Raw genomic sequence first — 13,429 nt, 5'->3', positions numbered from 1 at the left:
AGACAGGGATTACACAGGCTATCTTGGCGAGCTTGGTCCACTCTGGATACATTTCGTTGAAATCACATATGAGGACTTCGCAGGCTGTGGAGAAATGCAATCCTCCATAGCCACGGAGCGCTGTCATGACAGCGAGGGCATCACGTCGCAGGCTTACGGCATCGATAAGAGGAGCGGTGTCCGCCGACTCAATGCTTGTAAAATGGCAAATAATCCTTCTGATCGCTGGTTCTGCATATTCTTGAAGAGCTATAAGATAATATAATAGGTGAGAACGATATTAGAATTATAGGCCTACAAAAGAATGCTGCGCTTATTATAAATAGGCCTGTGTGGGTCATTATATGGAAATGTCCATTTTTCCGTCCCTAGCCTTTACAGAAATATTACACTTAAAAAACATTTTAGGGTTACAATTTCTTTACATTTTAAAATAAAACTATATGTTATTTGAAAAATTACACCTTCTTGAGCCATCAATGTGGCAATATTTGATTTTTATAAATTCTATAGAATTCCAAGCACCACAGAAGTGCTCACAGTCATCTACAGAGGGAAAGTGCTTTATTTTGAGGCCAATAACAGGTTTTTACACCATTTAAAATACAATGATGTATACATAACTATCAAATATATTTGATATTATATTTATACTATAAAATATTTTTTTTTCTGTCACATTAAATACAATGTCACATGTGACACAATAATAATTTTACATCCATTTAATTCTGCTACACTCAAAAGTTAAGATTTAAAGGATTGCATCACTACTTAATTTTAACCGGTTTTCAAATATTTTGATTGTTATAGCAAATAGATGGTTGCGCAAACGAACTAACATCATTCAAGCACACTTTTAACAAACCTGAGTAAAATAAATAAAACATAATCTCCTTATTTGTTGTATTATTATTATTTTTCGGTAACTCTGACATATGCTGAAAAAAAAATAGAAATAATATTTCATAAAAACCTTTGAAATTGCCAAAGTAGTAAGGTAACACCAGTGACAAAAAAAGGTACATGCCGTCTTTAAATAAATGCACAAAAAATATAAATTTTTATTTATATTTTACATTTTTAGTAATCTAATAATGTGGTGTAAGTTTAAATGTTAGAAAAATAAATACATTTTAAGACATCTTGACATACCAAAAGTGGACGTTTCGATAGAATGACCCGTATAATAAATCAACAGCTCCTACTTACCACTGTGTGTCTGCGGATATCTAGAGGGGTTCAGAAGGGCATCGAGGCAGTGAAGTAGATCCATGCAATCCTCGGGGAACCGATCTTGCAAGGCATCTATCAGATGTTGAACATAGCGTTCCCTGGCTTTTCTGAAAGCTTGAATGGAGCGGTCGCTTGAATTGGTCACTTTGACATCCTTGTATGTGCCGTCTTTATAGCCCGCCTGGAATGTCTCCTCTTCTGGACCTGGGACATCTCGTAACTGTGTAAATGCCGCGACAGATGCTTGCACTATTGGTCGGATGCTGGAAAGATTGACGTTGTCTTTCTGAAAAACTAAATTCAGTTTTGTCATCACTGGTAGTAGATCGGCCAGTGCGTGAGTCAGGGCTATGAAGCTGTAGGTCTGGATTTGACCAAGCAGCCCTTGTGCTTGGGTATTTCCTCCCTCGGCCTCTTCATGAAGTTCCATGGCCACAGCTGCCCAGTTGTGCTTCATGGCCTCCACAGCCCTGTGTAGGGATAGCCAGCGTACTGCGCACGGCTGCTTGAGGCTGACCATGTCCTCATCACTGAGTGTAGCTGTTAATTGGCGGAGCCGGGATGTTCTGGTGGCAGAGTGTCTGTAGAAGGAGTACACTGAGGAGATCGTGTTTTTGTAAGCTCGGATGTTTTCCACAGCTTTCGCTGCGTCCAGCGCAGCAAGTGCAGCCCTGTGGGCAACGCAGTGCACCTGGATAGAAAAGGGATTCGCTTGCTTAAATAAAGCACCAACCCCACCATGCCTTCCCATCATTACACTTGCACCATCTGAACCCAGGCCAATGACACGGGACAGTGCTATATCCATTTCGTGAAGCACCGCAACAACGCGATCATAAATGCATCTTGCGGTCCCGCAGTCCACATCATAATTTCCAAGAAAGCATGTCTCCACCTTTCCTTTTATTTCCAGCTTTAGATATATGATTAACTTTTTGTTCACAGTGATATTTACAGTTTCGTCAATTATTATTCCAATGAAGTTACTCTTTTTCAGTTTTTCACGGATCTGTTCCACCACGACGTGTTCTAATGCTCTCTCCATATCATCCACAGAGTCGCTGTGGCAATAAATGCCATCGGTGGTGACAAAATCTGGAGCCTCGAGAGCTTGCAGTAGCTCAGTCTGTGCAACAAAATGGTTAGATGGGAGATCATGTTTTGCCATGTGGAATACGATTTTGAGCTGAGAGCATAGTTTTTTCTTAGAAGTTTCCGTGGCCTTGTCACAGTGGCCTTTCATCGCAACCTGCTGTGGCGTTAAATTGAGCGCCGCAACATGGTTAGATTAGATTAGATTAGATTCAACTTTATTGTCATTACACAAGTACAGGTACAAGGCAACGAAATGCAGTTTAGGTCTAACCAGAAGTGCAATAGCAGCAAGTGCAGGATATACAGTGGTTCCATAAGTGCAGAACATGGATATGTACTGAATAAATATAGAGTTGAATACTATTATAAACAAAAATTTACAGATAGATTGTCCTATGAATATAATATACAGATAACTATTACTGTGAACAGAGTTTACAGCTAGATATGTACTGAATATAATAATATACAGATGGCTATTACTATAAACAGAATGTTTACAGATAGATATGTACTGAATATAATATACAGATGGCTGTTACTATAAACAGAATTTTACAGATAGATATGTACTATGAATATATATACAGATGGCTGTTACTATAAACAGAATGTGAGCATAATATACAGATGGCTATTACTATAAACAGAATTTAACAAATAGATATATGTATAAGTTAGGCTAATGAGCAGTATAACAATGGATTTAAAGTAGTGCAAATAAAGTTTGGACAGAAGCTATCCGAGTGAAAGTGCAGTGGAAAGTAATTGCATATTACAGTTAAGGTACGATATTGCAATGTATATATAAACAGTCGGTACTGTAAATAAACAGTCGGCAGTGCAAATTGAGCATATTCCAGTCAAGGTAGTAGTGCAAGATGCATATGTAAACAGTTGTTACTGTAATAACAGTCAGCAGTGCAAATGAACATTATAGTATTGCAAATAACAAAATGGAGGCAGGTGTGAGGAGGGAGAGGAGAGTCAATCAGTATATGAGGGGAGTGGGATCAATGAGGGTTAGAGTTTAATAAAGAGACAGCTCTGGGGAAAAAACTGTTCTTTAGTCTGCTGGTCCTGGTCCGGAGGCACCTGAAACGCCTGCCGGAGGGCAGGAGAGAAAACAGTCTGTGGGCTGGGTGAGAGGAGTCCTTAAGGATGCTGCGAGCTCGATGCAGACAGCGTTTCCTCTGGATGTGCTCGATGGCAGGTAGTGGAGTCCCAGTGATGCGCTGGGCGGTTTTCACCACCCGCTGCAGTGCCTTGCGCTCTGCAACAGAACAGCTCCCATACCACACTGTAGCACAGTTGGTCAGGATGCTTTCTATTGCACAGCGATAGAAGTTCACCAGGATAGTGGAGGAAAGCTGATTCTTCCTCAGTGTCCTCAGGAAGAAAAGGCGCTGGTGAGCCTTCTTGACCAGGCTGGAGGTGTTGGTTGTCCAGGTCATGTCCGCCGAGATGTGGATCCCCAGGAACTTGAAACTGGAGACACGCTCAACAGCCATTCCATTGATGTGGATGGTGTCGTGTGTGCCTCTTGACACTTTCCTGAAGTCCACGATGAGCTCCTTCGTTTTGGTGGTGTTGAGGAGCTGGTTATTTTCGGTGCACCATGTGGCCAGGTGCTTGATCTCCTCCCTATAGGCAGTCTCATTGTTGTTGCTGATGAGACCAATCACCGTAGTGTCGTCCGCAAACTTGACGATGGAATTAGATCCGTACACAGGCTTGCAGTCGGAGGTGAAGAGGGAGTAGAGGAACGGGCTTAGCACACAGCCCTGTGGTACACCAGTGTTGAGTGTGATGGATGTGGAGCAGTTGGAGCCTGATCGAACATTCTGGGGTCTGTTGGTCAAGAAGTCCAAAATCCAGTTGCACATGGAGGTGTTGAAGCCCAGGTCTCCAAGTTTGGCTATTAACTTAGTTGGGATGACAGTGTTGAATGCTGAGCTGAAGTCAACAAACAGCATGCGTGCATAAGTGTTCTTATTGTCCAGATGTGTGAGCACAGAGTGCAGTGCCATGGAGACTGCATCCTCTGTGCTCCTATTGCTACGGTAGGCAAACTGGTGTGAGTCCAATGTGGATGGTAGAGAGTCTTTTAGGTGTGCCAGGACCAGTCGCTCAAAGCACTTCATTACGATGGGTGTGAGTGCTACAGGGCGGTAGTCATTAAGGCACTTCGGGCTGGAGTGTTTTGGCACTGGCACAATGGAAGTGCATTTAAAGCATGTTGGTACAGCTGCTTGGGCAAGAGACAGGTTGAAAATGTCTGTAAAAACCCCAGCGAGCTGCTCCGCACATGCCCTGAGTACGCGTCCAGGGATGTTGTCTGGTCCAGCAGCCTTGTGCGCGCTGATCCTGCTCAGTGCATTGCAGACATCTGTGGAGGAGAGTGTGATCGGTGGGTGGTCAGCTGAGGATTTGAGCTTGGTGGCAGTTTCTCTGTTGTCTCTTTCAAAGCGAGCATAAAAGTCATTTAGCTCGTTCAGGAAGTTGACATCAGTGGCTGCGGGGGTGGAGTGAGAGGGTTTGTAGTCACTGATGGCCTTTCATCGCAACCTGCTGTGGCGTTAAATTGAGCGCCGCAACATGGTCATTGCTCTGACTATGTTCAATGAGAGCAGATATTCTCAAATTATTCAACCCTCTTGTGAATCCGTTGCGTCGTCCTGCCTTTTCGCAGTGCAAACAGAACATTTTTTCGTTACTATCAACTACCTCACATCTTAGCCATGGGAACTTGTCACTCCATTCCGACCGATACGCCCTACACTTCGGCTTTTTCTCCGGTGGTGGTGGTGGAGCTGTCTGGACATCTGAGGCTTCAGGCGTTCCTGATTCACCATCGTCCGTCACGTCTGGCTTCTGAAAAAAGCTTTTAAGGCTAGTCTGTCTGGGCCTGGCCATATTTAAAATGTCTCTCTCATTCGTTCGTTGTTTCTATATTACAGCCGTTTTAGGCGTGCGCTTTATTTGAAATGCAGAATGCGAATTCTTGTGGGTGAATACTTTATTCTGATTGGCTGCAGGGTGTCCATAGAGGACACATAGTAAAGGAGTTCTGGTGAAACTGACTGTTTACCGTTCGAAATTAATAAATAAATGCGCTGGCTACATCAGCAGTGAGTAACCATAGCAACAGGCAGTAAACTGAAGGGTTCTACGAGCTGAGTGGACTATCTCCGTTTGCTAAATAAACTGTCAGGCGTAAGGGAAACCAAGTTATTGTTTGTAAAAACTTTAGATTTCGATTGTAAAACTAATTAAAATATAAACTAATGTTTTAAAAATGTGTTATTTTGCAAGTGACCATGGTATAAGCGGGTTAATGCCCTTCGAGGTGTCCATTGTCAGGTAGCCTCCGCTGCGCGTCGGACGGTTCACGCCTCGCCATCGTCTAATACCTGACAATGGACAGCTCGTCGGACATTAACCCTACAAACGGTAGAGCCTGTTCCTTTATAACATAGCCAAAGGTCGGTGTATTTTTGCTGTATACATTTTAGGCTTATTCTCAAATTCAGATTGTGTTAGGGGGCGGGATTATTAGGAAATTTTAATCTGACAATCTGACAATTTGACCGGAGAGATTTAATTTTGTCGGACATTTAATTTTTTTTCCGGTCAATGTCCGGCAATTACCGGACAACGGAAACCCAGATATATATATATATATATATATACAGTACCAGTCAAAAGTTTGGAAAACAGTACTATTTTTAATGTTTTTGAAAGAAGTCTCTTATGCTCATCAAGTCTGCAGTTAAAAAAAAAAAAAAAAAACAGTAATATTATGAAATATTATTACAATTTAAAATAATGGTTCTCTTTTTTAATATACTTTAAAATGCAATTTATTTTTGTGATGCAAAGCTGAATTTTCATCAGCAAGTACTCCAGTCTTTGGTGTCTTATGATCCTTCAGAAATCATTCTTATTCAAATCGTTTCCAAACTTTTGACTGGTACTGTATATATATATACATACATACATACACATATATATATATATATATATATATATATACCGGTATATATGTGTATGTATGTATGTATGTATGTATGTGTAAGCATTAAGGTACGAGAGGCTGTGCCGTATGGTGAATAAGTCACGGCTCACTCACTCCCTCTCCTGTCCCAGGACACGTGCAATCCTAAGGGCAGAGCAAATTAACCAATTAACTCAATACATTTCAGCAAAGACGTGTGTATTAACTTTCTTACTTTGTATTTTTTTTTTTTAAGTAGTCCCATTTTTTGTGTGTGTGTGTGCCTGTATGGCAGTGACCTTCCCCAGACCCATGTTCTCCTGAATTGCTCTATAAAAGCAGAAAGGGGCACTTAACTCAGGGGCGCAATCTTAAGTGCATTGTTAACACTGCAAAACACATCAAGACATGCGTACAAAATACTTCAGAAAGCACATTTCTGGAAACTCACGTGTTCAAAACCTTTGTAGACACAGCTTTCGTGACAGCACTACACACACACACACACATAAAAGTGAAACCCCATAGGTGTGTTTCAGTCACGTGATTATGATGATGCGCGAAGGCGGGGCGATTTCAGATGGAGGGCAGGAAGTAAACACGGAGAATACGTCTATGGAGGAAACCGCTGCGGAGTGTCCGTACTGTACCTTTATCCGATTTTTTTGACCGTCCGTTTACACGTTCTTTCAACTCTGGCCCATATCCGATTCATGTGTTTACACTTGCCATACTATCTGAAACATCGCGCATGCTTAAAGGGTTAAACTCTCTTGCACAGATGGACGAACGCGAAATAAGATTGATGCTAGCTCTGCGATATATGCGAAGTTCGCCAAACATCAGCATGATTATGAGGCGGAGGAGGACGAAAAGTGCCATCATTGCACATGTGCTTCAGTTATTGTGTGTGAGAGAGATCTCAGGACTGGCGGGAGCATAAGTTATGTTGATTAATGTTGATTGATTAGCATATTGTGTTTAAATATTGGCTTTAACCGCGGAGACGTTGCCTAATGCCTCAGAAAACCCGATCTGCCTGTTTACATGACAGTCGCACTGGCACATATCCGATTTATTTCCACATATGAGGCCTGAAACCGATCTCGCAATATCCGAATGCATGCGCTTTTTCCCTGTTTACACTGTCATAGAACACATCGGATCTGTGTCACATATCAGCAAAATATGTGGAATTGGGTCACATTTCACTGACAGTGTAAACGAGATCTAAGTAAATGAGCATTTAACGACAACCTAACGCTATATAAACACAGACACAGAAACACGTTGGCTAGCTAACATACCTTCGACGAAGTGATCGCTGCAGACACGGGCATTAACAGACTCTGCTCCTCCCGACCGCAGACGAACTTACGTTAAAAATCCACTTTTTACGGCGTTGTTCTGTGAGCTTTTTACATTTCTCACCTTTATGAGTGACGATGTTCGGTACTCTATAAAAACCCTTTCCCTTTTCTCGGTTAGACCGATTGGAGCAGCCGTAAACTACACAACACATGGGCATTTTCTCAGACGGCAGATCCTCAGCTATTTCACTTCCTGCACTCCATCTGAATTTCACTCTTTAAACTGTCTTTTATGAGTGAGTCAGTCAGAAAAACGTTTACAGTGAAAGTATAAGACTTGTGAACCCGGAAAAGCAAGATGCAACAAATGACTAGGTTACGGGAAAACCCCTTTACTGCTAAAAGGACAAGATATCGCAGCGGACATTCAAATGGATTCTTCATTATTCAATTCAATTCAATTCAATTCAAATTTATTAAGCCATTTCAACTAAGTTGATAGGAATTTGTCTTGGTATGCTCACATACAGCTTAATTGACATAATACACTGACATTACAACATGTTCCACACATACTTCACAAAAACAACAAATACACGGACAAAAGAGCCTCATATTGCACATGAGATTAGTTAGCAGAATGACCAGATGAAGGGTGCTTGAAAACAGAACCTCATATAAAACATTCTGGGAGTAAACTGATATAAAAGCATTCGGTATCCTAGCATCAGACCATGTTTAGGTGACGTATGGCCTGAGGATAGGTACTGTCTCTGAAGCGTGATGTTCTACTGGTAATGCTTCTATACCTCTTGCCTGATGGCAAAATATTAAATAAGTAATTTGCTGGGTGGGAGGAGTCACTGGTGATGTTTCTTGCCTTCTTAATGATTCTAGTGTTGAAATGTGAAGCTATGGAGGGCATACTACAGCCTATGATCTTAGATGCTCTGCTCACTACTTTCTCAAGCTGTTGCTTGCCTTGACTGGTTGCATTACCATACCAGGACAGGATAGAGAATGTTAGCACGCCTTCTATGGCGGCTCGGTAGAAGTGAGTCATGCATTTCTGGCTGACCCCGAATTTCCGTAACTGACGGAGGAAATAAAGTCTCTGATGGGCTTTGTTATGAATATGGGACTGACCTGAAGGAAGATGCTATATCTACTGTAAATGCTTTCTCGATCCCTCACAATACTCGCCTCTAGCTTCAGTGAACAACACCAGTGAGATCACACATGTGTTTGAGTTGCTAAGAGTGGATGCTAGGGGTGTTGTGTGTGAAGCGGTCACGGCCGTGTTTTATTGTGAATAACACACAGCTATTGACCAATCAGAATCAAGGATGGGAACTAACTGTTTTATAAACTGCAGGCCAAACCTTGGGTGAGGACCTTCCTACACTATCAACATCATCCATAAACAAGTTGTAAAGCAGAAGCCAGTTTAACCCAATAATTATATCAAAAGTGAGGAAAAGCTGTTATGGCTCATGGGTAGCTCTGTTGTACAGTAGTGTTTGAGTGCAGTCTGGGTGAACAAGCAAGCAGAGTCAAGCATGTGTTCTGTCTGAGACCATCACCTATAGTTATAGCGGCGGTGAGTAAGGCATCAAAGATGGACACATCCACACAACTAAAACATGTCGTATCACAGTCATCCAGTCATCTGTCAGATCTGAACTTGCAGCAGCTTTCATGAGTGGAGAAGAGAGGATTATCTGAGTCGGCCACAGAGCTGACAGGAGCAGAGAAAGAGCTTCTGATACCCAAGCATGTGGTTTACCGTGGTTTGGCCTGTCAGTCGACAGATGCGTGAGGACTCGAGACGCGTTTCTCCAGTGTGTAACTTACATCTGATGGTGTGTGTTGATGGAGTGCAGTGATTCTGACTAAAACACAAGTTTTGCTAAAATATTTATTTGAAATGTAGGTTTAATATTCTACATGTATTTATGAGGCGTGACTGTAAAGGGGGAATACATGTAATTACCACGATTGTTGCATGTAATGCAATGGCTATGATCATTTACTTCATTCAGACGAGTGAATATGTGCAACACCGTGTCCTAACCAGACTATCTCTGCGACGCCGCCGCTGGAACGACAGAGAGTATGATCACTTCAGGTGTAGTGCTGCATATGTGCTTTAGTTAATGCTAAATGAGTCTGATGATCATTCTGTTTGTGTTTTATAGCCGTACTGAAAGCAGCTCCCCTCAGATCTCAAACGTGAACAAGAACGCTCAAACTGTGTGTTAACAGACAAGTGTGTTCTGACATCAGCTGTTTCAGTAACTCTGTGTGTATTTTTAATAAGGTTACAAAATGGTGTAATATTCATGAATTTGTGTAATTATCCATTAGCTTGCGAGTGCTTGGAGCTTGCCGATCTTCTGATTAGCTGTGATGTTTACCACTGACACACACATTATCTGTCGCTATAATCTTATGGCATCTGGTTAGGACACGGTGCTGCTCCTCCTACCAGTTAACACTTGACCTCAGCAATACTGGGAAATGAGCAGAACTAAGTGTGTGTGTTAAAGCTGATGATGGGTGATGTCACTTCTTGTTGACGTTTAAAGTTTTGTCAAACAAACGGAGGATAGCTCGACCACCCCCTATTTTAGCTCTTTTCCCGCTGTCTTCCCGTTTTAGTATTTTCCCTGAAAATATCCTAGTCTTTTTCACACACACACACTTTCTCTCTCTCCTCTCTCTCTCTCACACACACACATACACACACACACACACACACACACACACACACACACACACACTGTCTCTTTCTCTCTCTCACATACACTGTCTCTTTCTCTCTCACACACATACACTGTCTCTTTCTCTCTCACACACACATACACTGTCTCTTTCTCTCTCACACACACATACACTGTCTCTTTCTCTCTCACACACACTGTCTTTCTCACACACACACATTCTTTTTCTCTCTCTTTCTCACACACACACACACACACACACACACACACACACACACACACACACACACACACACACACATACACTGTCTCTTTCTCTCTCTCTCACACACACTAGCCGCGTTTCCACTGTCGGGCCAGGGCCGGGCCGTGCTAGTGCGTGCCAGGGCCAGTCGCGTTTCCACTTTCACTTCCGGGGCTTGATCAGGGCTTACTCGGGGCCAACGGCCAGTATTTCTGGCCCGTCGAATACCTTGGGCCAAAGGAGTGGTTACGAACAGAGGAGGAGTTCACCTGAGTCGGGAGACGGCAGTGCCGGATGATTCTGTCAGCATTAAAGACTTTTAAAATAATTTAAATCGCGTTCATGTTTGAATGCCTTCTGTTTGTGATGCAAAAGACTATGCGCACTAACCATTACCATAGTAAACATAGTAAACGCTTGAAGATAACGTTACGCATAGTAAAAAAACATAGTGAACGCTTGAAGAAACCAGACCAATCATAAAGGCTATCACAGTCATGTTTTTATTTCATCTGTCAGTAGCCTACAGTACTAAAGTACTGAGACTATAAAGTAGTCTCTTTAAACCGGACTATCATAAAATAAAGCAACTTTTTTTCCGGGAGCTTCCTCTGTTTCTCTGACTGAAAATATCTGTATGGGAGTTGAGAGAGTGCTAAAGCTCCTCAGGTCGTGTTTTTGGTGGCATATATTTGTAGAAATGATCATTCTTTCTAAATGTGCTGTAAATATGTCCTGTAACTACCAGATAAACAGAAACAGACGCGACTGAAGAAGTAAGTGTGTCCTCTACCTCCTCTTTCTTTTGTGAAATAGACCTAACGGTAATTTATTTCTGAGTGACTAATGTGCAATTTTGACATAAATTAATTCATTATGATCAGTGTATCACTTTTTATTGTAAACCTGTGGTAAAACATCGATGCATAAATATTCAAGTAAACAACAAAAATGCCAGCAAACGGCCGCTTTTATCATGTTTGTTTTCAACGCTGTTTCCAGTGATTTCTGATAAAACTTCCATTTGTTGGTGAAATGATGGGTTAGTGTGAGGTTGTTCCAGAGAGGCGTGTTACTTTTGGAGAGGCTCCATTTTCCTTTTCTTTCCTGGTTTTAGGAATCGTGGCATTCCCTGGAAAAATCTGATTGCGTTCAATTCCGATAACGCAAGTGTCATGAAAGGCAGGCACATCTCAGTAATAAGGGTTACAGTAAAACAAACCAGCCTAATGTGCAAGATCTCGGCTGCGTCTGGCTCCTAGTCCAGCTCGCCACTGGTTGTGAAGGCATGAAGGCTGCCTGTGGAAGACACACTGGTGGGCATTTACACACACTGCAAAGCTGCCTGTGGAAGACACACTGGTGGGCATTTACACACACTGCAAAGCTGCCTGTGGAAGACATACTGGTGGGCATTTACACACACTGCAAAGCTGCCTGTGGAAGACATACTGGTGGGCATTTACACACACTTTGACAAAAGGCAAAACTCATACATGTAGACATGCACTCTTTTCTCTCACTCGCCTGTATAACTGTTATCGTGTTAACTGACAGAACTCGTGTGTTTGTTTTCAGTGCAAAGAGATGTGAACTCCACAAGGAACTCTTCAGGGATTCTGCCAGCCTGAAACTGCTTAGATATTGCAGCACCAGATGGCTCAGTCTGTCAGGCTGTGTAGAGAGGCTTCTGCTCTTCAGCTAGGGTTTGTTATAGTATATGTATGCCACTCGCAATTAAAGTATATGTTAATTACATAACTCTTGTGTGATGATGATGATGATGATGATGATGATAAAAAAATTGCCATTACAACACTTTTAAATTTCCCTTTGTGTTCAGTTTCTTTTTTTTTTTTAATATGCAAACCTAAAATTATATTTTATAATGGTATTTTCTTTTTCACCATATATTCCTATCTATAGGCATATTTTAACAGTCACGAGGGGGTGGAGACGAACACCAAAACTAGGGATCTGTCAAAACATCTCAACGATCCATTGATTAAGGCGTACTTCAAGTTCCTCAGTGTTGCCCTTCAGCCTCTATCAGACTTTAATATTGCCTTTCAGGTTGGTATAGTCATCATATCCTAGTTGTCACAATAATAAATTGATAACCACAGATGATAATCCTCATCATTTCGTTATTATTTGCTATCTACAGTCAGAGCAGGTACAGATACTCCAGCTGGACAAAGAGATGGCCAGGCGTATCAAGCGGATGCTGGGGTGCCTTGTTCCAGCAAAGGCGATTATGGATGTCCCTCTCCGAGAAGTGAACTTTGGAGAGGAACATCAACTGGCAGACGAGGACCTCTTCACTGGAGGAGACACAAAGGCGTTCATTAGAACTGCAGAGTTCCCTGTTCCAGTCGAAGTACTCCCAAAAGTGCTATTACGCCATACATTATAGTTATCCTTTTTAACCCGCTTAGGAAAGCGCCACGTTTTATTTTGTGTCACCATACTTGGTCATACCATTGAATATACTGGGGTAAGCTAAGTACTATCTAAGTGTCACCGCGCGCTAGAGTGATTAAGTGCACGCACTGAGACGAGAGAGGTATGTATCAACTCGTCTTAGTTAAGGGAATAACAGTTTAATATGAAAAACAGTGGAGTATCCCTTCAACACAAATCCATGTTTGTTTGTTTTTTATCCATTTCATGTAGAACTGTGAGAGCTTTCTACGAAGCAGTTTTACGCAAGATGTTTGCCTTCTGCTTTCCAATCGATTCCCAGCTACTGAAGGACTTGAGAATACTAGACCCTGGATCTCGAATGGAGATAAGTCCAGACACTGGTAGGAATAACATGTAT

The sequence above is a fragment of the Rutilus rutilus genome (assembly GCF_951802725.1).
Source record: "Rutilus rutilus genome assembly, chromosome: 4".
Taxonomy (NCBI): domain Eukaryota; kingdom Metazoa; phylum Chordata; class Actinopteri; order Cypriniformes; family Leuciscidae; genus Rutilus; species Rutilus rutilus.
The sequence above is the reverse complement of the archived record's forward strand: the minus strand, read 5'-3'. Positions refer to the sequence as shown.